General features: G+C 41.4%; 1 protein-coding gene across 1 annotated transcript in view; it reads left to right on the plus strand.

The window, feature by feature from the left end:
* The window catches only part of AGBL1 (AGBL carboxypeptidase 1), a 471,358-nt gene that overhangs the window by 442,864 nt on the left and 4,403 nt on the right, over positions 1 to 24,091 (plus strand). The window lies entirely within an intron of this gene.

Genomic DNA, 24,091 nt, shown 5'->3' on the forward strand with positions numbered 1-24,091 from the left:
ACCAACAGGGATATAGCATAGCATAGCATAGCATAGCATAGCATAGCATAGCATAGCATAGCATAGAATAGCATAGAATAGCATAGAATAGAATAGAATAGAATAGAATAGAATAGAATAGAATAGAATAGAATAGAATAGAATAAAAATTTTTATTGGCCAAGTGTGATTGGACACACAAGGAATTTGTCTCGGTGCATATGGTCTCAATGTACCTAAAAGAAAAGATACATTCATCAAGAATCATAAGGTACAACACTTAATGATAGTCATAGGGTACAAATAAGCAATCAAGAAACAATCAATATCAATATAAATCGTAAGGATACCAGCAACAAAGTTACAGTCCATACAGTCATAAGTAGAAGGAGATGGATGATGGGAACAATGAGAAGTTTAATAGTAGTGCAGACTTAGTAACTAATTTGACAGTGTTGAGGGAATTATTTGTTTAGCAGAGTGATGGCATTCTGGAAGAAACTGTTCTTGTGTCTAGTTGTTCTGGTGTGCAGTGCTCCATAGTGTCGTTTTGAGGGTAGGAGTTGAAACAGTTTATGTCCAGGATGCGAGGGGTCTGTGGATATTTTCACAGCCCTCTTTTTGACTTGTGCAGAATACAGGCAGGTTGGTAACCTATGTGGGAAATATTGCATCTGTATCTGGTTTTTTGCTATTTTACTTTCCCACATTGTCCCTGAGTTAACATCACTTTAAATTTTCCTACTGATTGTGAATTGTGGTTGTCTCTCTAGGGGATTTTCTGAGGTTCCATTGCTGTTTCTGTTCAAGTACATAATTAAGATTCTATTGCTAACCTTCCACAAAGCATTTTATTTTCCTTTCCAAGTTGTACAGGTTTTAAGTTTAATTACAATGGACAGTTTGGGTTTTGCTTCATTCAGCTATTTGGTTTTAATTTAAAGAAAAGTGATTTAAAAGAATAATAATAATGAGAAGAGCCAAACTAGATCAGACTCATGGATTCTCTAGTCCAGCGGTCTCCAAACTTGGCAACTTTAAGACACATGGACTTCAACTCTCAGAATTCCTCAGCCAGCCATGCAGAAGATATTTCTAGACAACCATCATGCTGAAGGTATTTCAGTTCAGTGAAGCTCCCAGAAGGAGACCTCCCTAGTTTTCCAGAGAGAAAAAGGAAGGGAGGGGAGAATTAGGTCCTTCAGACTAGCAAGATTCTGTTAATATAATCTTACAATAAAGTTGGAGCTAATGTTCACTGTGGGGCTTCTTGTTTGGACTACAGACAGTTCTGGGCTGCATAAACAGAGAGATAGAATCAAGATCACGTGAAGTGTTAGTGCCACTTTATAATGCCTTGGTAAGGCCACACTTGGAGTACTGCATTCAGTTTTGGTCGCCACGATGTAAAAAAGATGCTGAGACTCTAGAAAGAGTGCAGAGAAGAGCAACAAAGATGATTAGGGGACTGGAGGTTAAAACATATCAAGAATGGTTGCAGGAACTCGGTATGTTTAGTTTAATAAAAAGAAGGACTAGGGGAGACATGATAGCAGTGTTCCAATATCTCAGGGGTTGCCACAAAGAAGAGGGAGTCGGGCTGTTCTCCAAAGCACCTGAGGGTAGAACAAGAAGCAATGGGTGGAAACTGATCAAGGAAAGAAGCAACTTAGAACTTAGGAGAAATTTCCTGACAGTTAGAACAATTAATAAGTGGAACGACTTGCCTGCAGAAGTTGTGAATGCTCCAACACTGGAAAGTTTTAAGAAAATGTTGGATAACCATCTGACTGAGATGGTGTAGGGTTTCCTGCCTGGGCAGGGGGTTGGACTAGAAGGCCTCCAAGGTCCCTTCCAACTCTGTTGTTATATTATATTATATTACCCCAAAGGTGCTGGCTAGGGAATTATGGGAGATGAAGTCCAAAAGTCTTAAAGTTGCTAATTTGGAGACCCCCTGCTCTACTCCATCATACTAACCAACCAGATCTCTCTTACAAGACCACAAGAGTTATCTTGCATGCAATGAAACCCTTCTGCTTCCGTTCCCTAGACATCGATGTGGGAAACCATATTGGCTCCTTCACTGACTAGCAGTTGCAGGTAGCCTTACCTTTAACTTCAGTGATGATAGTGACACCAAAAAGTACACCCAGAAAGCATCAGGGAAGGCATACAAGCCCCAGTAAGAGCGCCAATAAGCAACTCCGCCATTTTCCAAAATGGTAGAAGTTAGCATAGCAGATTTTAGTGGGCAGGGAATATTCAGCACCGTAACGGAACCCTCCCCCCTATCCTGCTTCCCATTTTGGAAATTACATAAAATACAAGTTTGTGAGGTTTCTTTTTTTTAAAAAAAAGTAGGAAAACAAAATTCTCAGTTGGGGAAGGTCAACTTTCAGCCTCCAAATGTATCAATGCTATCAGGATCATGCTGGAGAGAGACAATACTTCTCCAGCTTATTATTTGTGTGTGTCTGGGGGGAGGTTCAGAGGTGGTATTCAGCAGGTTTTGATCAGTTCCAGAGAACCGGTAGTGGAAATTATGAGTAGTTCGGAGAACCGGTAGTAAAAATTCTGACTAGCCACGCCCCCATCTATTCTCTGCCACCCAAGTCCCAGCTGATCAGGAGGAAATGGGGATTTTGCAGTAACCTTCCCCTGGAGTGGGGTAGGAATGGAGATTTTACAATATCCTTCCCCTGCCACGCCCACCAAGCCACGCCCACCAAGCCATGCCACGCTCACCAAGCCACGCCCACAGAACCAGTAGTAAAAAAAAATTGAATCCCATCATTGTGGAGGTTGTGTTTCTTTAAGCAAAAGGCAATTAGTTTTTCATTATCTTGTTTTGGTTCTACCTTTGGACAACTCATTGCCCTTATCCTGTCATTGCATAAAGAAACGTATGACTAGATACCATGTTTTGCACGCAATCTTCAGGTAACACCAGCAGTTCATAGCTAGCACTGAGAGGATATTTTTCCTCAGCTCCTATATCAGATAAAAGAGTTTTTTCCAGGTAAACAGCAAGTACAGAAGAAAGTGTTTAATTGTAGCTTAATTACTATCACTTACCAGAATACATTTTATTTAAATGCGGTGTAATTATAGTGAGACCTTGATTTAATCACACCGTGTCTAACATGGTTACCGCTGATGTTTTCTGCTTCCTCCTCCTTCCAACTCCCCCGTTCAGCCAGTGAAATCTTGTCTCAGAACAGTTGAAAACAGAAGCAAGCCAGAAGCAGAAAAGGAGAAAGCTGTAGCTTGTAGCATGTTTTGAGAAGGTTCTTCTGCATTGTGTCTCTTGCTTGGTGAAGCAAAACAGGGACATACGAAATTGACTTTCTCCCTGGCTTTGTTTTGTCGGCTGTGATTGACATTGGGAAAGCTGTCAGGATTGTGTGAGGTGCTTGGTGACAGAAATGACTGCTTAAGGAAGTGGTGAACTCTTCTTCGTTAAAAGTTACAAAGGCAAGCAAGGATAGCTGTCTACCGAGAGCATAGCAATAGCACTCAGGACTTCAACTTATATACCACTTCATAGTGCTTTACAGCCCTCTCTAAGCAATTTACCAAGTCAGCATATTGTCCCTAACAATCTGGGTCCTCATTTTATTGACCTCGGAAGGATGGAAGGCTGAGTCAACCTTGAGCCGGTCAGGATTGAACTCCTGGCAGTGGGCAGAGTTAGCCTGCAATACTGCATTCTAACCACTGTGCCTCCATGGCTCTTATATCATGGTGGAGCCTCTAAGGTGGACTATCATAGAATTGAACAATGATGGTTGTTTGGGTTCAGAGTTAAAGAGGAAGAATGGGGTCATTCCTTTCCCCCCCCCCATCTTCTGAAGTGTATATGACTTCTACCAGGGCTGCTATTCAGAAGGTTCTGATAGGTTCTGGAGAATCAGTAGTGGAAATTTTGAGTAGTTCAGAGAACTGGCAAGTACCACCTCTGGCTGGCCCTCGAGTGAGGTGGGAATGGAGATTTTGCAGTATCCTTCCCCTGCCACGCCCACCAAGCAATACCACACCCACCAAGCCATGGCCACAGAGTAGTAAAAAAATTTGAATTCACCACTGTCTTCTATCTAGCTCAGGAGTCATAATAAATTTCAAGCTACCCACATCCGTTTTCCTTTGTGTTACCTATCACTGCAATTTGTTCCACCAATAAGCTCCCTCTGGATGTGTTCTTACTTACTTCTTCCAAATGCAGAATGGAAAAGAAAACATTCAGTCTGAAAAGCAAGGTCTGATACAATAACTCGTGCCCTCTCAAGTTCATTTCCTTGCGTCTAATGTTTCCTGTGACTAAAGGTAAATTAATCGGCACTTATGAGAGATAGCTGTCACACCTTGAAGAAGTCATCCCAGCTGCAGGATCTTCAGTTGCCCAAACTTAGCTAATACGGATAGATACAGAATTGGAAGGGACCTTATAGGTCATCTAGTCCAACCCCCTGCCCAAGCAGACCCTACACCATTTCTGACAAATGGCAGTCCAGTCTCTTCTTGGAAGCTTCCAGTGATGAAGCTCCCACAACTTCTGAAGGTAACTTCTATTCCATTGGTTGATTGTTCTCACTGTAAGAAAATTTCTCCTTATTTCTAGATTGAATCTCTCCTTGATCAGTTTCCATCCATTATTCCTTGTACGGCCTTCAGGTGCCTTGGAAAATAGCTTGACCCCCTCCTCTCTGTGGCAGCCCCTCAAATATTGGAAAACTGCTATCATGTCTCCCCTGGTTCTCCTCTTCACTAGACAAGTTAGAACATTACAGAAAGATTCTGGAGTCAGATTAAAAAAATACCATGTTGAGGCACAGTAAAAAGTTTTGGGTAGATATATAAGTTAGGTAATGTGAATAATGTTATAGTAATGTTAAGGAACATTAAGGGTTAACGTTAACGTTAATGTTAAGGGACGCGGTGGCTCAGAGGCTAGGATGTTGAGCTTGTCGATTGAAAGATCGGCAGCTCAGCGGTTCGAATCCCTAGTGCTGCTATGTAACGGGGTGAGCTGCCGTTACTTATCCCAGCTTCTGCCAACCTAGCAGTTTCGAAAGCACGTAAAAATGCAAGTAGAAAAAATAGGGACCACCTTGGTGGGAAGGTAACAGTGTTCTGTGTGCCTTTGGCGTTGAGTCATGCCGGCCACATGACCACAGAGACGTCTTTGGACAGCGCTGGCTCTTCGGCTTTGAAACGGAGATGAGCACCACCCCCTAGAGTCAGCAACGACTAGCATGTATGTGCGAGGGGAATCTTTACCTTTACTTAATGTGAATATATGGAGGAAGAAATTGGAAAGAAATCAAAAATGATTTGCAAGACAGCAAATATCATGAATAGATGTTTCAGAGAGAAAGGTCTTGTTAGACAAATAGGTACAATGAGAAAATGGATAAAGCTATTGCTTACAAAGAAGTGAGCAAGGCTGTGCCAGTCATACTGTTGATAAATAGAGATAGATAGATAGATAGATAGATAGATAGATAGATAGATAGATAGATAGATAGATAGATATGATAGATTCCCCAGCTTCTTCTGCCATCTGTGCACATTTAACATATACACTCACACACCATTTTCAAAGGTCTGGTCCAAAAAAGTAACTGAGCAACTCACAGGCATAAGTTTAATTATGCTGTTAAACTTTTAAGAGATGATAGCTGGGGCAGAGAACAACCATTTATCAGGATGCTTCCAAGTTCTCCAGACCTGATGAATGTACATTAGATGGCACAGCAAGGAATGACGTATATTGCTTTTTTGAGAAGAGGGAAGCTTGCTGCAGGATGCTAAGGTTAACTTGATCTTTAAGGCACTGTGTGTTTGTATAAAAGAGATTGTTTTCTTTCGTTTCGATAATGTTTTTTTTAAGGGGAACATCTTTTGAATACTCACGCAAGCCCAAAGACTTGGAAGGAAAGGCCAAAAGACAGATTGAATGCACATACATAGGCTTAGAAAATACCGGTATACAGTTCTCAAAATTAGACCATGCATGCAGATGGGAAGAGGAAGAAAGTTCAACAGAATTAAGGGTGTTCAAGATATTCAAAATATCAAACCACTGTGTGGTCATTGCAATGAAAAAATAAGCATACTGTCCACCATACTTACGCATCTGCACTGAGGAAGCCTATCTATCATCTGTCAGTCTGTCTGTCTGTCTGTCTGTCTATCTATCTATCTATCTATCTATCTATCTATCTATCTATCTATCTATCTATCTATCTATCTATCTATCTATCTATCATCCAGCTTCCTAGCTATCTAGTTTGTCTGTCTGTCTGTCTGTCCTTCCGTCCATCCATTTGTCCTTCCGTCCATCCATCCATTCATCTATCATCTATCTATCATCATCAAGCTACCTCGCTATCTAGTTTTTTTCTTTTTCTTTTTCTTTCTTTCTTTCCTTCCTTCCTTCTTTCTTTCTGTTGTATCTTGTCCGCTCTCACCACAGCCGGGGTCTGCTTATCTGCTCCCGAACACGGAGAAATGTATGCCTCCCGGCCCCAGTCCTGGCTCCATGCCCAGACAAGCTGCAGAGGAGGGGGCACCTCCCGGTCCCAGCCCTGGCTCCATGCCCAAGCAGGCTGCAGAGGAGGAGCATCCTGCCCCAGCCCTGGCTCCATGCCCAGGCAAACGGAGCAGCTAGACCCCTCCCCCTCCTCCACAGCATGTGAGCCTGAGGAAAGTTTACTTCCAACAGCTGATTGGAGTGACCCTCGCATCAGAAGATTGGATAGGCGGAGGCAACAGAAGGAAGGGAGGGGCAGGCCTTAATGAGTGCTGAGTCATGGAGCCACACCCCATGGCCTATATAAAGGATCTGCTTTCTGGCAGTCTCTGAGTCAGGCAAAGTCGAACTTATCTTGCTGAAGTCACTTACTGGTCTCCTGCCTGCTCTGAGGACTTTGCTAGGACTTTGGGCAGAGCTGCAGAGGCAAGCCTGATTCGGAATTCCCTGACCCGGCCGTCAGCGGAGGAGTGGGACACGACACTTTCTTTCTCATCTAGCTACCTAACTATCTAGGTCTGTCTATCTGTCCATCCATCTACCTACCTACCTACCTACCTATCTACCTATCACATTTCTACATCCCCCACCTCACCTAAGTGACTCCAGGCCGTCCACAATAAAAGCATAAAAAGTGGTATAAAGGCATAAATAAAACACAAAGATAGAACAGAGCTGAGAATTAAGTTAAGGTTAAAATATTACAGATTTTAAAATCTGCATGCCTACAGAAAGGCTTTTGCTGATGAAGGGTGGAGAATTTCCTTCATCCGTCAAACTTCACTCAGATAGAAGATGACTCTTCCTTGAGTGAAAGCAAACTAGCAACTGCCTTTTCCATGGTTTATAGCTTTTCTCTGCATGGTCACTCCACAGATACCTGGTGTCAGTTTTAATGGGGCTGCCGTTGAGTTGGTTAGCTGTCTAAAAGTGAGGAAACATCTCCTGGGGAAAGGTGGGTTATCAGCTTATCTCACAAAGCAACCACTGCCAAGGCGACTTGAGGGATCTATATTTTAGATGTTACCTTAAGCTCAAAACTTTGTTTGAAAACTTCATATATCTTTCCGAGCAGCAGAGAGCAAACCCGAGTAAGATCAGATAGCTGTTCAAATGAAAAAGTGATGCACTTGAGGGATATGAGCTGCCATTTTGAAATGGGAAAAAAAAATAGAGCCCCTTGGTAAAAAACAAAACAAAAAAAACCCCTCTAAAGATTGACAGGACAAATGCAGTTACCATCTTGATTTCACCAATATTGTAGATCACTTTTTCTTAAGCGTACAGGCTTCAGTTACTTCTCACTTGGGGTTCACAAAACTCCCCTGCGTGGGAACTGAATTCAGGTGGCAAACAATGTACTCCTCGCTATTCTTGATCCCAAAGAAAGAACCCAACAAAGCAGTTCGCGAGACAATGATCAGCTTTTATGAAAAGCATTCAGTTCCGAACAAACAACCTGTAAGAATTGTTCATCTTTCTAAAAATCTTAGAACACAAGGTCATTTCCAATAATGAAGCTGGTGGCAAGAGGGTTTTTTTTCTTTAAATATAGCTGGTGGAAAAAGACCTATTAAACTCAAAATGATGTGGTAGTTGACTTTATTAAGATCTAAATTCCATCCAGTGGTGTTTTGTTAGAAATAGGTAAAGGTAAAGGTTCCCCTCGCACATATGTGCTAGTCGTTCCCGACTCTAGGGGGCGGTGCTCATCTCCATTTCAAAGATGAAGAGCCAGCGCTGTCCGAAGATGTCTTCATGGTCATGTGGCTGGCATGATTCAACACCAAAGGTGCTGTTACTTTCCCACCAAAAGTGGTCCCTATTTTCTACTTACATTTTTTTTACATGCTTTCGAACTGCTAGGTTGGCAGAAGCTGGGACAAGTACCGGGAGCTCACTCCGTTACGCGGTGCTAGGGATTCGAACCGCTGAACTGCTGACCTTTCGATCGACAAGCTCACCGTCTTAGCCACTGAGCCACCGCGTCCCGATATTTGTTAGAAATATAGTAGATATAAAAATATATTAGATATTTACTAAGGGTAAATGCGTTGCTTAACTCTTGGTGACTGCAATTCAGTCCTCGACTTACGATCACAACTGTGCCCAAATTTTCTGTTGCTAAGTGAGACATTTGTTAAGGAAACGTTGCCCCATTCGCTTGTGAAGTGAATCGTGGCAATCGTTAAATGAGTAACACGTCTGTTAAGTGAATCAAGCTTCCTTGTTGACTTTGCTTGCCAGAAGGTCACAAATGGTGATCACATGACCCCGAGACACTGCAATCGTCATACATATGAATCAGTTGCCAAGCATATGATTTTTGATCATGTGACCATGGGGATGCTACAATGGTCGTAAGTGTGAAAAACGATAAGTCACTTTTTTCAGTGCTGTTGTAACTTCCAACAGTCACTGAATGAACTTTTATAAGTGGAGGACTAGCTGTACGGGGACATAGAGACAGGGACATGTTATTTTCTTAACAAGAATATTGAAATGATTAACTCTGATTTGTTCCAGAATATTCTCAATCTAGTCCACAGCTTTGGGATTTCTTGAAGATTTTCCAATCCCAGTGATTTTTTTTTTTAAAGACCAGCTTTCATATTTTTTTTTTTATTTATTTAATTAATTTTGTCATAACAATATACACATGCATCACACAAAAAGATTATATAATATGTAAACATATATATGATGAGAAACAAGGAAGTATAAGCATATATATATATATGGAAAGAAACAATAGGACAGGAATGGTAGGCACGTTTGTGCTCTTATGCATGCCCCTTAAAGTCCTCTTAGGAATGGGGTGAGGTCAACAGTGGATAGATTTTGGTTAAAGCTTTTCGGGTTATGAGAAGAGACCACGGAGTCGGGTAATGCATTCCAAGCACAGACAATTCTGTTACAGAAATCATATTTTCTGCAATCCAAATTGGAGCGGTTGACATTAAGTTTAAATCTATTGGTAGCTCTTGTATTATTGCAGTTGAAACTGAAGTAGTCATTAACAGGAAGGACATTACAATGGATGATTCTATGAGCTAAACCCAGGTCCTGTCGAAGGTGACGGAGTTCCAAGTTTTCTAAACCCAGGATTTCAAGTCTGGTGGGATAAGGTATTTTGTCAGTTGCTCCATATGCTAGTTGCTCCATTCATTGGTTTCACTTTCTGTTATTTGATCCTGTAAAAGTCCTTCTGCAGGTTTCACTTCCTTTTATCTGCATAGCCATGAGGTTGGGCTGAGAGAGGCAATGGCTGGACCAAAGGCCTCCAGTGTAGAGAATAATGAAGATAATTTTGATGGGGAACTATTACCTAAGCCAAAGTAGCTGAAACATCTTTAGGTCCCAAGCAATGAGATAACATTCAGAAACAGTTCAATCAGAACTTCTCTAATTCACTGGAAGGTAAGAAGTGAAGAAGGTATACCAAGATCAGATTAGCAACATTTACAACAGCCAAGCTCAATAGCAATAGCATTTAGACTTATATACTGTTTTTACAGTGCTTTACAGCCCTCTTTAAGCGGTTTACAGAGTCCGCATATTTGCCCCCAACAATTTGGGTCCTCATTTTACCCACCACGGAAGAGATGGAAGGCTGAGTCACCCTTGAGCCTGGTGAGATTTGAACTGCCAAATTGCAGGCAGCTAGCAGTCAGCAGAAGTAGCCCGCAGTACTGCACTCTAACCACTGCGCCACTGTGACTCACCGTGGCTCAATAAATAGTTTTAGTCTTCCAGTGGAGTTGATTTGGTCTGGTCTACCTACTGGAACTCGCGCCCAGCAAACTTCCAAGGCCCTGAATGTGCTGCTCTTAGTTCTAGGAACTAAAAACATAACTGTTCTTAGGAATGTAACTGTAATGATTTCACATGTTTGTTTTCAACATTTATATTTTATTAAGTCTAAGTTTCTTCTATCTGATTTCCAGTTCTGTTTACATGGAGAGTTTACTCCATTGCCAGATCCATATGCACAAGGGATACCAATCTGGTGTGGGGAAGGAGTCCTGCACACGGTTTTCTGGGAAATCATTTATGCGTTGGTCTTCCGCTGAACCCTATCTTTCATATAATCACCAAAGAGAGCTTAAAATAGAGTAGGAAAAAAATTCTCATGAATTTTTTACTACCAATTTTCATAGGATGAAAAGAGAATTTGTTTTTAAAAATGCTTCCAAAGGAGGGGAAAGTTTTGGGAAAAGCCCTCTTTAAAGAGTGTGACATTCTTAAAGTGTTAAAATCACTTTATAATGCCTTGATAAGGCCACATTTAGAATACTGCATGCAGTTTTGGTCGCCACGATGTAAAAAAGATGTTGAGACTCTAGAAAGAGTGCAGAGAAGAGCAACAAAGAGGATTAAGGGACTGGAGGCTAAAACATATGAAGAACGGTTGAAGGAACTGGGTATGTCTAGTTTAATGAAAAGAAGGACTAGGGGAGACAGGATAGCAGTGCTCCAATATCTCAGGGGATGCCCCAAAGAAGAGGGAGTCAAGCTATTCTCCAAAGCACTTGAGGGCAGGACAAGAAGTAATGGGTGGAAACCAATCAAGGAGAAAAGCAACTTAGAACTAAGGAGAAATTTCCTGACAGTTAGAACAATTAATCAGTGGAACAACTTGACTCCAGAAGTTGTGAATGCTCCAACACTGAAAGTTCTTAAGAAGATGTTGGATAACCATTTGTCTGATAGTGGTGTAGGGTTTCCTGCCTAAGCAGGGGGTTGGACTAGAAGACCTCCAAGGTCCTTTCCAACTCTGTTATTCTATTCTATTCTATTCTATTCTATTCTATTCTATTCTATTCTATTCTATTCTATTCTATTCTATTCTATTCTATTCTATTCTATTCTATTCTAGTTAGGAAGTGGCCAAATAGTCAACATGAGAATTCTGTCTTTCTTTCCCCAAATCATTTTTCAAATACCTGCAACTAACCTTGCTTCCATTAAATTCTGATAGAGCATCCCAGGAGAGACATTTCCAGTAATGATTCTCTTACACAATTAATAGGTGGTTCCCTCCCTTAAGAAATTGTTCGAGAACATGTCCCACAGGTGTTTTTTTTTTCAAAAGGCAATTGGAAAAGCGTCTTTGGGATAACCATGACCTGGATGACCGAGAATCTCCCTAGACATGTTGGAGGAGTTCTTATCCTGGAGGGATTTGGAGAAATGATTTACCCAATTTCTCTGGAGTTTATAGTTGCTCTCTGATCTTTCAGATGTTTTGTTGCCCAACTAAGAAGCATCATTGGTGCTCCACAGTTGAATGATCAGTGCCCTGCACGTATTCTCTTCGCTTAGAACCTATTTCCTCTGCGTACAAATGTGGCAAAGAATTTCAGAAGCTTATTTAGCATTCTAGCTCAAAGAAAAATACAAGTGTCACTTGTATTATTCCTTTGATGTTACTGTATTTTATATACAGCATAACCTGTAGGGTATTAATAATGAAAGCTTTGCTGTTCAGGTGAAACCTGACTCTTTTTTTTCTTCCTCTCCTGCTCTCAAGATGCTTTCATAGTTCCCTGAATTGGGATCTGAAAAATCCAGATTTCAAAAGTGTTTACGTCATGCTGGGTCTACTACACTCCCATTAAAGTAAGGCTATTTGTTTCCCTGCCTTGAAAGATGATGATTAGATTCACACGTGGGAGTAAGGCAAGGAGAACACGCTGCAGCCTTTGAGGTAATGCTTCAGGTGCTCAGAAAAATAATAATACAGTTGAAGAAATAAGAACGGCTCTTTCTTCCCTCGCCTGAAGTGTGTTTAATCACATTCTCAGCTTGTGGTGCTTAGAAATCCCCTGGTGACTCGTTTCCAACCTTGTCTGAGATGGCCACTTGGCACCTATTGGATTTTTCCACCATCAATCAGCCTAAATCCTAGAAGCAAACGGAAGGCTTCACAGCTCCTTTCCTATTTAATTTGGTGTTGGAAACGATTAAAGAGAGAGATCTACATAATAGTCTTTCCAGACTGTATGGGATTTTGGGTCCCTTTGAAACAGCTGTATGGGGGCCAGGTGAATAAGGGTGTGCTAAGCGTTTCGTTTTGTTCCGATGAAATGATGGATTAGATACATCCCTTTAAGATAATGCCTCTCAAAGGAAGAAGAGGAATGGACAGCCTTGTCTCTTCTGCTTCCTTTGAAGGCTTAATTGCGCAAAACGATGTTGCTGCTGGAGTTGCTGGTCTTCTCTTTCATCTTCTAAAATTCCATATTGAATGTGGTGCAGAAGACAGAAATGGTGTGAACCGGAAAATAGCAAGCTTCACGATGCTTTGCAGCACTCTTGGAGCAATTTACAAATGTCAGCATCTTGCACCCAACAATCTGGGTCCTCATTTTACCGACATCAGGAGAATGGAAGGCTCAGTCAATGTTGAGCCAATCAGGAACAAACTCCTGGCTATGGGCATTGTTAGCCAGTCATATTGCACTTTAGCCACTGTGCCACCACGGCTCCTCCTTTAGTCCTTGCTGGAAGTTGATGGAGCTTGCAGGTTTTCTGTGCATGATGGTTACTTATCTGCAGGGAAGTTGCCATATTCCATTTTTCCAGCACTTCCCTTCACAGGACTTCCCATCACAGGAGTTCTTGCTGTTTACTAATTGTCATCATCTGATCTCCTTTTGAGTGGCATATCAATGAGATAGATGCAAACTAATTATTGAAAGCATTTTGATAAGAACAAAGGACTTCTGCCCTCAAAAGGGATGTGATCAAAATGTTCAAACTAAACAAAAGTTCCAAAGGTGCTTTTTCAAGAGGAAACTAGACTTTCTGGTTTTTCTTTTGAAGACGTTTCCCTTCCCATCCAAGAAGTTTCCCTTCCCATCCAAGAAGTTTCTTCAGCTCTGACTGGATGATAGGGAATGGAAGGATTTATACTCCTTTATACAGCTGGTCACTTGCCTTTCATCCCCCAGCCCCCATCCAGTCAGAGCTGAAGAAGCTTCTTGGATGAGAAGCGAAATGTCTTCAAAGAAAAAACAGAAAGTTCAGTTGCCTCTTGGGACTACCATGACCTGGATGACTGAGAATCTCCATAGACATAAACAAAAGTTTGTATAGGAAGAGGATGCTCAAAGATTCCATGGTTGCAAGATGCAAATTGTTATAGCTCATTTGAAACCTCTGACTTTTAAAACCTGTTAAACTGTTAAAACCACATGTAGCAAGGATTGTGTTAGGCCTGGAAGCCATCTTTTTCATTGGCTCATCAGGCCTACCACATTTACTACTGAGGGAAACTGGGAGGGGGGATTGTATGGAGCATGGGTGATATATAGTCATAATAACATTCCTTTCTCAGAGAGTCAAGGCCATCTTGCCCTGCACCTGGACAGATGGAACTGGGAGGCATCTCCAGTTGGGACGGTGTTTTGATTGGACCTTGTGATGGACATGTGGGTGCTGGGTAGGGACTTGGACTTTCCTTCGGGTGGGGAAAACCTGGAAATTTTCAGATTCGGGTTTTCCCAGATGTGCCAAGATGACATCTCTAATAAAATGGAACTTTGAGGAACTTCAAACCTTGGAGTGTTATTTTGTTGGGGGTGTTACTTGGAACCCTGACAGACTGAGCTCTTAGTCAGTGTTAAGATAGTTATTGCTAGGGTAATTGGCCAACTGCATTATAAATCCTTGTATTAATAATTTCCAGAGTTGACTGTTAAATCATTAACCACATTTATAGTTCAGACTGGCTGGAGTTTCACAAGATGCTAACTCAACATTATAGTGTTGTTGTTTTTCCCTTGATACCTGAACTCTTCCATGGAGTTTAATACAAGATTATATTTTGAACACAAACTATTTCTCTTTTTTACTGTAAAGCCTGGTCAACGATCATAATAAAGACATTTGATTTGAACCTAACCACTACACTTATAAATCATATTAAAGCAAACTGTTAAGGTGTGTGAATGCAACCACTACATGGTCCATTTTTCATTGTCTAGATAGAATCACAGGATCCCCTCCTTTTTAGCATTTCTGTTGTGGTCTGTCAGCAGCCTACGGAGCTGGCAATGGAGTCAAACAGCGATGAGGCTGAGGTGAGGCCAGGGCCATTGGGAATTGAGGTGCGGACTCCAGCGCCTCCAGAGACTGATAGTAGTGAGGCAGAGGAACAGGAGGAGCCTGTTCCTAATGCACGCATGAGAAGAGCTACCAGAAGCAGCTCAAGCAGAGAGGACAACTCAGGAGTGGGGCCAAGAGATGATTGGCCCCTCCCATACGACTTAAAACAGACCAACAATGGCATTTGGGCTCTTTGCCAGAAAACAACGTTGGTATCTGCGCCCTCTGCTTCGTCTTCTGCTTCGTCTACGTCTTTGTTTTTGTGGCTTCTGGACGTTTGCCAAGAAAGGACTTTGGCAGTTTGCCTAATTGGACCAAGGTTTGCGAGAGAACTGAGGAATTTGTGTTGGGAGGCATTTGTTTTACTTTGAGTTGAACAACGCTGGGAATGAAGTAATTCCAAGCTGTTCAAATAAAGTTTGTTTGTTTTTCCACCAACTCAGTTTATTACTACCTACTTGGGCCTGGGTCACAACAATTTCTCCCCCAGATTTTGACACCCAGATATTAATGTTTCTATATTTTGAAAAGTATATTTATGCAAACTTCATCACTATTTTTAAAGCTTATATCTTTGTTGAGCTTTAGCATGAAAAAAAATGTTTTTTTTAAAAAAGCGCTAATGAAAGCAGGTTGCTTATTACTAGTTTGCTGCCGGCCTTTTAAGGTAGAGAAAATCAGGAAGAAGATTCCAGAAAAGAAACTGGAGCTCTGTTTTATTGATATAGGCTGCAATAAAAGCATATTGAAAGCCTGAAACGTGGTTTCAGGAGACAGCTGGAAAAAAAAATGGGTATGAGAAGATACTTGCACATGAGGGATCTGATTGGGCCAATTTGGTGCAAAAATAGAAGGCAAGGTGAGCCCGGGAGTGGAGTGAGAGCGAAGGAAAAATGGAAATACAGATAGTCCTTGACTTACAACAGTTCATTTAGCGACCGAAGTTACCACAGCAGTGAAAAATGTGATTTAGGACCGTTATTCTATTTATTTAGGACCGTTATTATATTAATGAGTCTGTCATTTGCACCTCTATAACTGTCTGGTTCGGTTCTGCAACCCAACAAGAAAAACACAGACTTCAGAGGATAATTAGAACTGCAGAAAAAATAATTTCTACCAACCTGCCTTCCATTGAGGACCTGTATACTGCTCGAATCAAGAAGAGGGCCGTGAAAATATTTGCAGATCCCTTGCATCCTGGTCATAAACTGTTTCAACTCCTACCCTCAAAACGACGCTATAGAGCACTGCACACCAGAACAACTAGACACAAGAACAGTTTTTTCCCGAAGGCCATCACTCTGCTAAACAAATAATTCCCTCAACACTGGCAGACTATTTACTGAATCTGCACTACTATTAATCGTTTCATAGTTCCCATCGCCAATCTCTTTCCATTTATGACTGTATGACTATAACTTGTTGCTGGCAATCCTTATGATTTATATTGATATATTGACCATCATTTGTGTTGTAAATGTTGTACCTTGATGAACGTATCTTTTCTTTTATGTACACTGAGAGTATATGCACCAAGACAAATTCCTTGTGTGTCCAATCACACTTGGCCAATAAAATTCTATTCTATTCTATTATAACCATTTCAGCATTCCCATTTTACTTGATCAAAATTTGAATCCTTGGCAACTGCTTCCTATTTATGATGGGTTGCAGTGTCCCAGGGTCATGCGATCCTGTTTTATAACCTTCCGACAAGTGTTTCGGCAAACGGGGAAGCCAGATTTATTTAACAACCGTGTTACTAACTTAACAACTGCAGTGCTTCAGTGAACAACTATGGCACGAAAGGCCATAAAATGGAGCAAAATTCACTTAACAACTGTCTCGCTTCACAACAACAACAAAAAAGGGTTAAATTGTTGTAAGTGAAGGGCTACCTGTAGAAGAGTTTCGAAGAGTTTTAGGAGAGCTTGTGGTGTTGTGCTATTGGGGTTATGAGAAAGAACGTTATGAGGTGCAGAAAGGTACAACTTAAGGCCCATCACACCATGGTATTTTTTTTTCCTTAGACTAAAAATAAAACACTGAATTAAAATGGTTGTGAAAATGTTGTTGCGTAGTTACCATAGTGATGTCAATCCCATGAATTAAAACAAGGGAAAAAAGGGTCCCCGTGGAGCATTGGTGATATTCAGCCGGTTATATCCAGTTCGGGAGAACCGGTAGTACCGTCTGCGGGAGGCTCCGCCCACCCGCCTGGATATAATCATGTCCCATTTTTGATGCTCTGCATCTGCATGAAAGGCTCTGTGCATGCGCGGAGGTGGCGCGTACACTCACATACCACCCCTGCTGTGGAGGATTCGCATTCCCCACTCCTGTTGTCGAGTGGCAACGTGAAAACAAGCACATCAGCAGATCGCGAAACTAGTTAATGCTTTCCCCATCCAGATGATTTCAGGAGTTGGATGCCAACATTTAATTCGTGCCTTCTTTTTATCCAAGGGGGTGAAGAAGGGAAGAAAATTAAAATTAAAAAAAAAAGAAAAGAAAATCAGGAATTCTGGAGATCAATGCAGCGGCTCAACCCTCCCTCTGTTTGTTTCCCAGCTGCCATGCATCTGTTCAAGTCAGTTTGTTTTATTAATGCTTACTTGGCCCGAAGCTATCAGAGAGATGATAAAAGATGCCGTATTCATGCAGCGCTGACACAAAGATATTTTTTCTCCTGTAAAAAAAGAAAATTAATGATTGAACATAAGATTAAGCCCAGAACTTGTAGCCTTTCTCTGCCTCTCCTACTCACTAAACCTACTCTAAACCTTTCAGATCACATATATTATTCGTATTATTTTCAATCTTCTTCAGAGGCAGGAAAAGAAAAGATTTGTGCTTCTGCTAGGTTAGGATTATCTGACAGGGATTTCAGGAAAGTGATAGTAGAAACCATCAAATTCAGGGCAGGGTAGTACTTGCTTTGCTGTACTTTTCTGTCTTAAAACGTAAAATTTTGATCTTTCATAAACTCATGATTCTTTTTATCTGTTATAATTTAGGTTTACCTCATAAAAACATGGCTGAAAGCTGCCTACTAATTAAAAAATGGTGGGGAAAATTCAGAGTGGTCCAGAAGACAATCACTTAAGGCTTCTTAGACCTCCATCCTTCCCTGGCGTGTTTTCCATTTGCTTCATCGTGGTAACATTCTGTCCCTTTCTTTTTTAAAAAGTCTGATTTAAATCAGTCTGGGTCGGTTACGAAGAACATTGTGGCTAGCAATTACTTTGGGGACTCTTAACATGAATTATACCCTTTCTTTGAAGTTGACAAAGGGGAGGAAAAAGTGAAAATCCAAAAGAGAGAGAGAGAGAGAGAGAGAGAGAGAGAGAGAGAGAGGCTAGTCTAGCAATTGTAGAAAAGAGAATCAGGAGATCCTTCTAAATTCATGCTTTGTTAAAAACGATGTCACTATGGAGAATCAGCTAGGATCAAGGGTGGGCTGCTGAGGGTTCTCAGGGGTTCAGGAGAATCTCTAGCTAAGATTCTGTGCAGTTCAGAGAACCCCCAAATCCCTCTCCTGGCTGGCCCTTCCCACACCACCCCTCCCCTCCCAGGAGTCCTTATATGGCCCATTTTGGATGCAGGTAAATACAGGACACATGTGGAGGTTCGGGGAGGGCAAAAAACAGGCCTACTGGAAGTTTGGGAAGAGGGCCTCTGGAGCCCCGGGAGGCTGTTTTCACCCTCCCGGAGGCTCAAGAAAAGCCTCCGGAGCCCGGGGAGGGCAAAAATGCCTCCCCCTCTCTGATGTGGTGCAGGAGGCCGACTATGCCACCCCCACCATGGCCATGCCTACCCAGCAACCAGACAGAGAACCGCTTGCTAAATTTTTTGAAGCCTGGCTAGGATATTTATTACTGCTGAATTGCAAGAAGGGGATGGGTACGAACTATCTGATTCCTGTACTGGGCATTCAACTCCTTCTCCTCCTGCTTCTCCTTCTCATCCTTCTCTTTCCCCTTCCGCTTTCCCTTCTCCTCCTTCTCTGTCTTTCAATTTATATAGCCATCAAATACACAACTCCGGTTGGTTTGCAACAATTAAAAGCAAATGAAAAACAGAATACAATATATAAAATAAAAAGCATATAAAAATATCTGCAGCCAACAATAGATAGATAGATAGATAGATAGATAGATGATAGATAGGAGAGAGAGAGGATAGATAGATAGATAGATAGATAGATAGCTAACTAGATGATAGGTAGATAGAAAGAAAGAAAGAAAGAAAGAAAGAAAGAAAGAAAGACAGACAGACAGACAGACAGACAGACAGACAGAAAGACAGAAAGACAGACAGACAGACAGACAGACAGACAGACAGACAGACAGGATTGTTCAGCACTATTGTTTATAATGATATTTGCAAAATATCAATATAACACGATACAATTATTATGCACTGTAGGAAACGGAATACATCACTGAGTATTCAAAAGCACAGACCTAATTTTTGCTCATCATTCCCCATCCAGAATGTATTATACTCTTGGCTATCATCTGAAGTTATTTTTCTTTCATCCAAAAAATCGTTTTGAATGCTAGACCATTTATAAATCTAAAGAACAGCATTAAAAATTTAAGAATAGGAGCCCCAGCACAATTGGAGTGAAAACAAGTAAAACACCAGCATAAAAACACAGCCTACAGATGAGTATTAGATTGTACTGTTTATTCAGAAGCACAGATGAGGGACTTATGGAAACATCAATTTCTTCGCATTTCTTTTATATCAACAGCCCAAGGCATAGATGGCTATATCCCTTAGGTGGTCTGATATTTTTCCCCCTGGTGATTTTCTTTTCAAAAACCCACAGATCTAAAGCTTTATTAAATAACAGCTTCATAGAAACTATTTGCTGTGAGCTCCACATAAGCATGAGGAAGGGCATCCGGCCAGTAAATGCTTAGCTCCATTCAGTCACCCTGATTCCACCCCAATTCCTGATTCCACCCTGATTCCACCCTGATTCCACCCCTATTATAGACTCATTAAATGGGAAAAATAACTGCTTCATAATAGGCTTATCTTGGACCTTTTTCTACTGGGCTGAACCAGGGTACAAATATACCTTAGAACAGTGGAAGTCAACCTGGTCCCTACCACCCACTAGTGGGCATTCCAGCTTTCATGGTGGGCGGTAGGGGTTTTGTCCGATACTGAAGCACTTTCCTTTTTTTTAATTTAATTGACTTTTTAAAAAAAAAATTCATAGCATTATTTTAAAACATTTCCATTAGGTTTTCATAAAATTCCCCGTGACAATTTAAATTTCTGAAAATATACTATTTGTATCGCCCGCGCATAAGTTCACGTTATGTAAGTGAAACTAAATGGCGCTATAGTGCGACCACAAACAAAAGAGCCTTGTCCCAGAATAGCTCGCGCATCTCCCCCCACACCACCCAGCTGTAACAGACAAGCAGAGCTGGTAGCCGGCGTCCCCCCACAAACCCAATCCACGATGCATGAGAGTCATGCGCAGATGACGATACATGGCGCATTACTGTGGAACCAGCGGGCGGTTAGAAAATTTTACTACTAACAGAGATGCAAAAGTGGGCGGTAGGTATAAAAAGGTTGACTACCCCTGGATTAGAATATTTTTTTTTCCTGCCAGATCCCCATGGTGTTGCCTTCTGCTTGTCCCTAGCCCAAAAAGGATGAAGTCATATTTAGTACCATAATACCATAAGTCATACATAGCCTTATGGTATTAAAGTAATATTTCCCCCTTACTTTAAATATTACAGCTTTAATCTGCTTTTCTCTGATGTGGAAATTGGGCAAAATTCAAGGCAGTTTTGAAATTCCTGTCTGGATTTCAAATCTTTCCTTTTGCATCAGCCACAGTCATGGCTGCATGCTCTGTCTGGACCCTGATTTATAGATTCCCTTCCTTTTTTTATACCTTTCCCCAACTGGTTAAAAAAAAATAACAAAAAAGAAAAAAAGAAAAAAACCACCACCCAGCACTATTTTATGGATTTTTTTAAAAATCATTTTTATGGAAAGATATAAATAAAAGTGTTATAGAATGTTAACCCTTGAGCTAGAAAGTGGAAAATGGCAGAAATCTTGCCAATGTTACTTTTTTTTTTTTTTTTTTAAAAGAAAAGTCCATGATTCATTGATCCATCGATGAAGAAAGAAAGAAAGAGACCGAGAGAGAAGATAGGTGTGTTATTCAGGGGTGAAATCCAGCAGCTTCTGACAGGTTCTGGAGAACCAGTAGCGGAAATTTTGAGTAGTTCAGAGAACCGGCAAATACGGCTGGACCCAGAATGGGGTGGGAATGGAGATTTTGCAATATCCTTCCCCCAGGAGTGGGGTGGGAATGGGGATTTTGCAGTATCCTTCCCCTACCATGACACCAAGCCACGCCCACCAAGCCACACCTACATACATAGAAGGAGGAGCTACCTGACACTTGATGAAGTCATTGCCTTCTACCAACTGCAGTTAAAAATTAAGCTCGGCCTTTGAGTGACATGCCAGTAACATATTTGGAAGGGACCTTGTAGGTCTTCTAGCCCAACCGCCCTGCTCAAGCAGGATACCCTAAACCCATGATGGTGAACCTATGGCGCGTGTGCCAGAGGTGGCACACAGCGCCCTCTCTGTGGGCACGTGAGCCATCTCCCAGTTTAGCTCTGCTGCGCATGTATGTGCACCTCCTGCCAGCCAGCTTGCGTGGGAGTGGGGTGCATGCGCGGGGGCGGGGCACATGCATTAGGTGTGTACACATGCATGGGAGGTGGGATGCGTGCAGGGGGTGTGGACAAATGTGCGGGGGGAAACATGCAGGGGGCCACCTACGCATGCGCCGGGGCAGGGCGCATGCATGGGGGCATGCGGGCATTACATTTTGGGGCTTTGGGTGTGCGTTTTGGGCACTTGGTCCCGAAAAGTTTAGCCATCGCTGCCCTATACCATTTCAAACAAATGGTTGTCCAATCTTCTTTTACTCTGGACCATTTTTGCATCTTTTTAAAGAATATTCACATAAGTAAGTATTCATATTTGGCTATACAAAGAGTCACGTTTTCTCATGTAGACCTTTCACATCAACTTTCCGAAACAGATGTGCGCACATCATTAAAGGCATTTTATGAAAGGCCATTCACTCTTTTCTTGTCCTCCCCACCCCACCCCGTTCATATTTTTGAAAGCAAGACCACCATGTTCTCTAAACTCCAAGTCGGTGCTGAACTCAAAATAGTTGATGTAAAAACATGAATTGTTTTTTTTTTCCCTTCCTGATGGATCAACATCTCCCAATGCTTTCAGCTAGCCAGTAAATGGCTAACATTGTGTAAATATGTTGTTTCATATGATTAGGAGAAAATTGAAGCTATTTGGGATGTCCTCTGTGCAATTCATCTGGATGGTTGGCTTCGGAAATTTGAGCACCTTTAACAGACCGGGAAGAACTGTTTGAAAGCAAATGCGAGACAAATTTCAGAGACTTCAGAATAAATAGCCGAGCCATTGGATTCATCTTTGCTTTTGTTTCAGTTATGTCGTCAAGAATATGGAAGTCTTCTCCTGCAAAACAGTCTTTCAAGAAACACCAGCAGCTAGTCAGCAAACAGTCACATTTGAAGCAGAACTAATTAAGATCAAGTCATTGCTCAATAAATATGCAAATGACAAATGAAAACAAGGAATTCTATTTATCACATCCTAAAGCTGCAGATTGCTCTGAGATTACTATAACCCACAGTAGACAGGGGTTACAGGATATTAGATTTAAATGTGCAGGTCAGCTAACCTCTGCATAATGATGCATGGATGACACAAAATAATAGATTAGAATGGAGTTCCAACTCTCTTGTTTTTTTACAGTGGTGACAGGTTTTTTTTGTTGTTGTTGTCTTTTTTTGTGATGGGGAGAAAAGTTTGTCATTTGCGACAAACTTTTTATTTAATAGAAATTTTCTTTCTTAATTCTGAGGAAAGCCCAGCAAGTGAAATTTCTCAGAGAAATTTCTCTCTATGGAAATATCAGAGGTGGGTTTCAGCAGGTTCTGACCATTCTGGAGAACCATTGGTCGAAATTTTGAGTAGTTCGGAGAACCGATAGTAAAAATTCTGATTGGCCCCACCCCCATCTGTTCTCTGCCTCCTAAGTCCCAGCTGATTGGGAGGAAATGGGAATTTTGCAGTAACCTTCTCCTGCCATGCCCACCAGCCATGCCCACCAAGCCATGCCCACAGAAACGGTAGTCAAAAATTTTGAAACACACCATTGGGAGATATCCATAGTCATCCAGGTCAATGGTTGCCCCAAAGGTGCTTTTTCAAGAGGCAACTGGACTTCCTTTGTTTTTTTCCTTGAAGAAAAAAACGTCTTCTCAACATCTTCTCACTAAAGCTCACTCTTAATGACCAGATGTACCCCTAGAAAACTACATTTTGGAAGCTGAAGATTGCATGGGTCAGATGAGATGAAGTTCAACACATGCCAAAAGCATCACTAATAGAAAATGGTGGTATCGTGTGAGTTTAGAAAACAACACTATTGGGGCGTTTAATAAAGAGCTAAATAATTTTCATGTTATATTTCATTTTTCCTCCAGATGTTTAAGACAGCACGCATAACATTTTGTCTTCGAGTTTTCCTCCAAATGCTGTAAACTGTTGCCATGGCGAACAGTTTTCCTGCCTATTCTCTACCACTTAGTCAGTGTGACAAAAGGGGCTTTTGTTTTCAAATTATTACTATGAAGGGAGGAAAGCTGGTTGGTGAAATACCAAAGGTGCTTTTTCCAAAAGGCAACTGGACTTCGTTTTTCCTTGAAGATGTTCTTCAGTTCTGAAGGAATTCCTTGAATGAGAAGAGAAAGGAAAAAAACAAAGTCCAGCCGCCTTTTGAAAATGCATCTTGGAGACAACCATGACCTGGATGACTGAGAATCCCCATCGACATTTGTTGGTGAAATGTTCAGGACTTGAGGGTTAGGAGCTAACCAAAAGATGGGTTGTGCAGATGTCCTGTTTTCACTCTATAATCCTCTCTCCAGCAACCTCAGGAAACTCCATGAGTGTCCTTCCTTCCTAAGGGAAGATGTTACGATGGAGAACTCCACCCATGATTGTGGACAGTCAAAGAGGCTTCCAAGGGAAGAAAATAGAGAGCAACAATGGAAACCTCCTAATTCTGCTACCTCCCATAAGAAAATAAGCTTTTAAAAAAAAATCAAAAGAGAAATTCAAAATATATTCTCAAACATTTTGAGAAGGAGAGAACAAATCGGAGGTTTTGGGGGGGCTGCTTTGTTCTTTGCCAGGGGAAGGAAGGAAGGAAGGAAGGAAGGAAGGAAGGAAGGAAGGAAGGAAGGAAGGAGAGAGAATATTATGTGTGTGTGTGTATGTATGTATGTATGTATGTATGTATGTATGTATATCTGTGTTGTGTGTATGTGTGCTGCTTTAAAA

This window comes from Ahaetulla prasina, chromosome 13 (genome assembly GCF_028640845.1).
Source record: "Ahaetulla prasina isolate Xishuangbanna chromosome 13, ASM2864084v1, whole genome shotgun sequence".
NCBI lineage: Eukaryota > Metazoa > Chordata > Lepidosauria > Squamata > Colubridae > Ahaetulla > Ahaetulla prasina.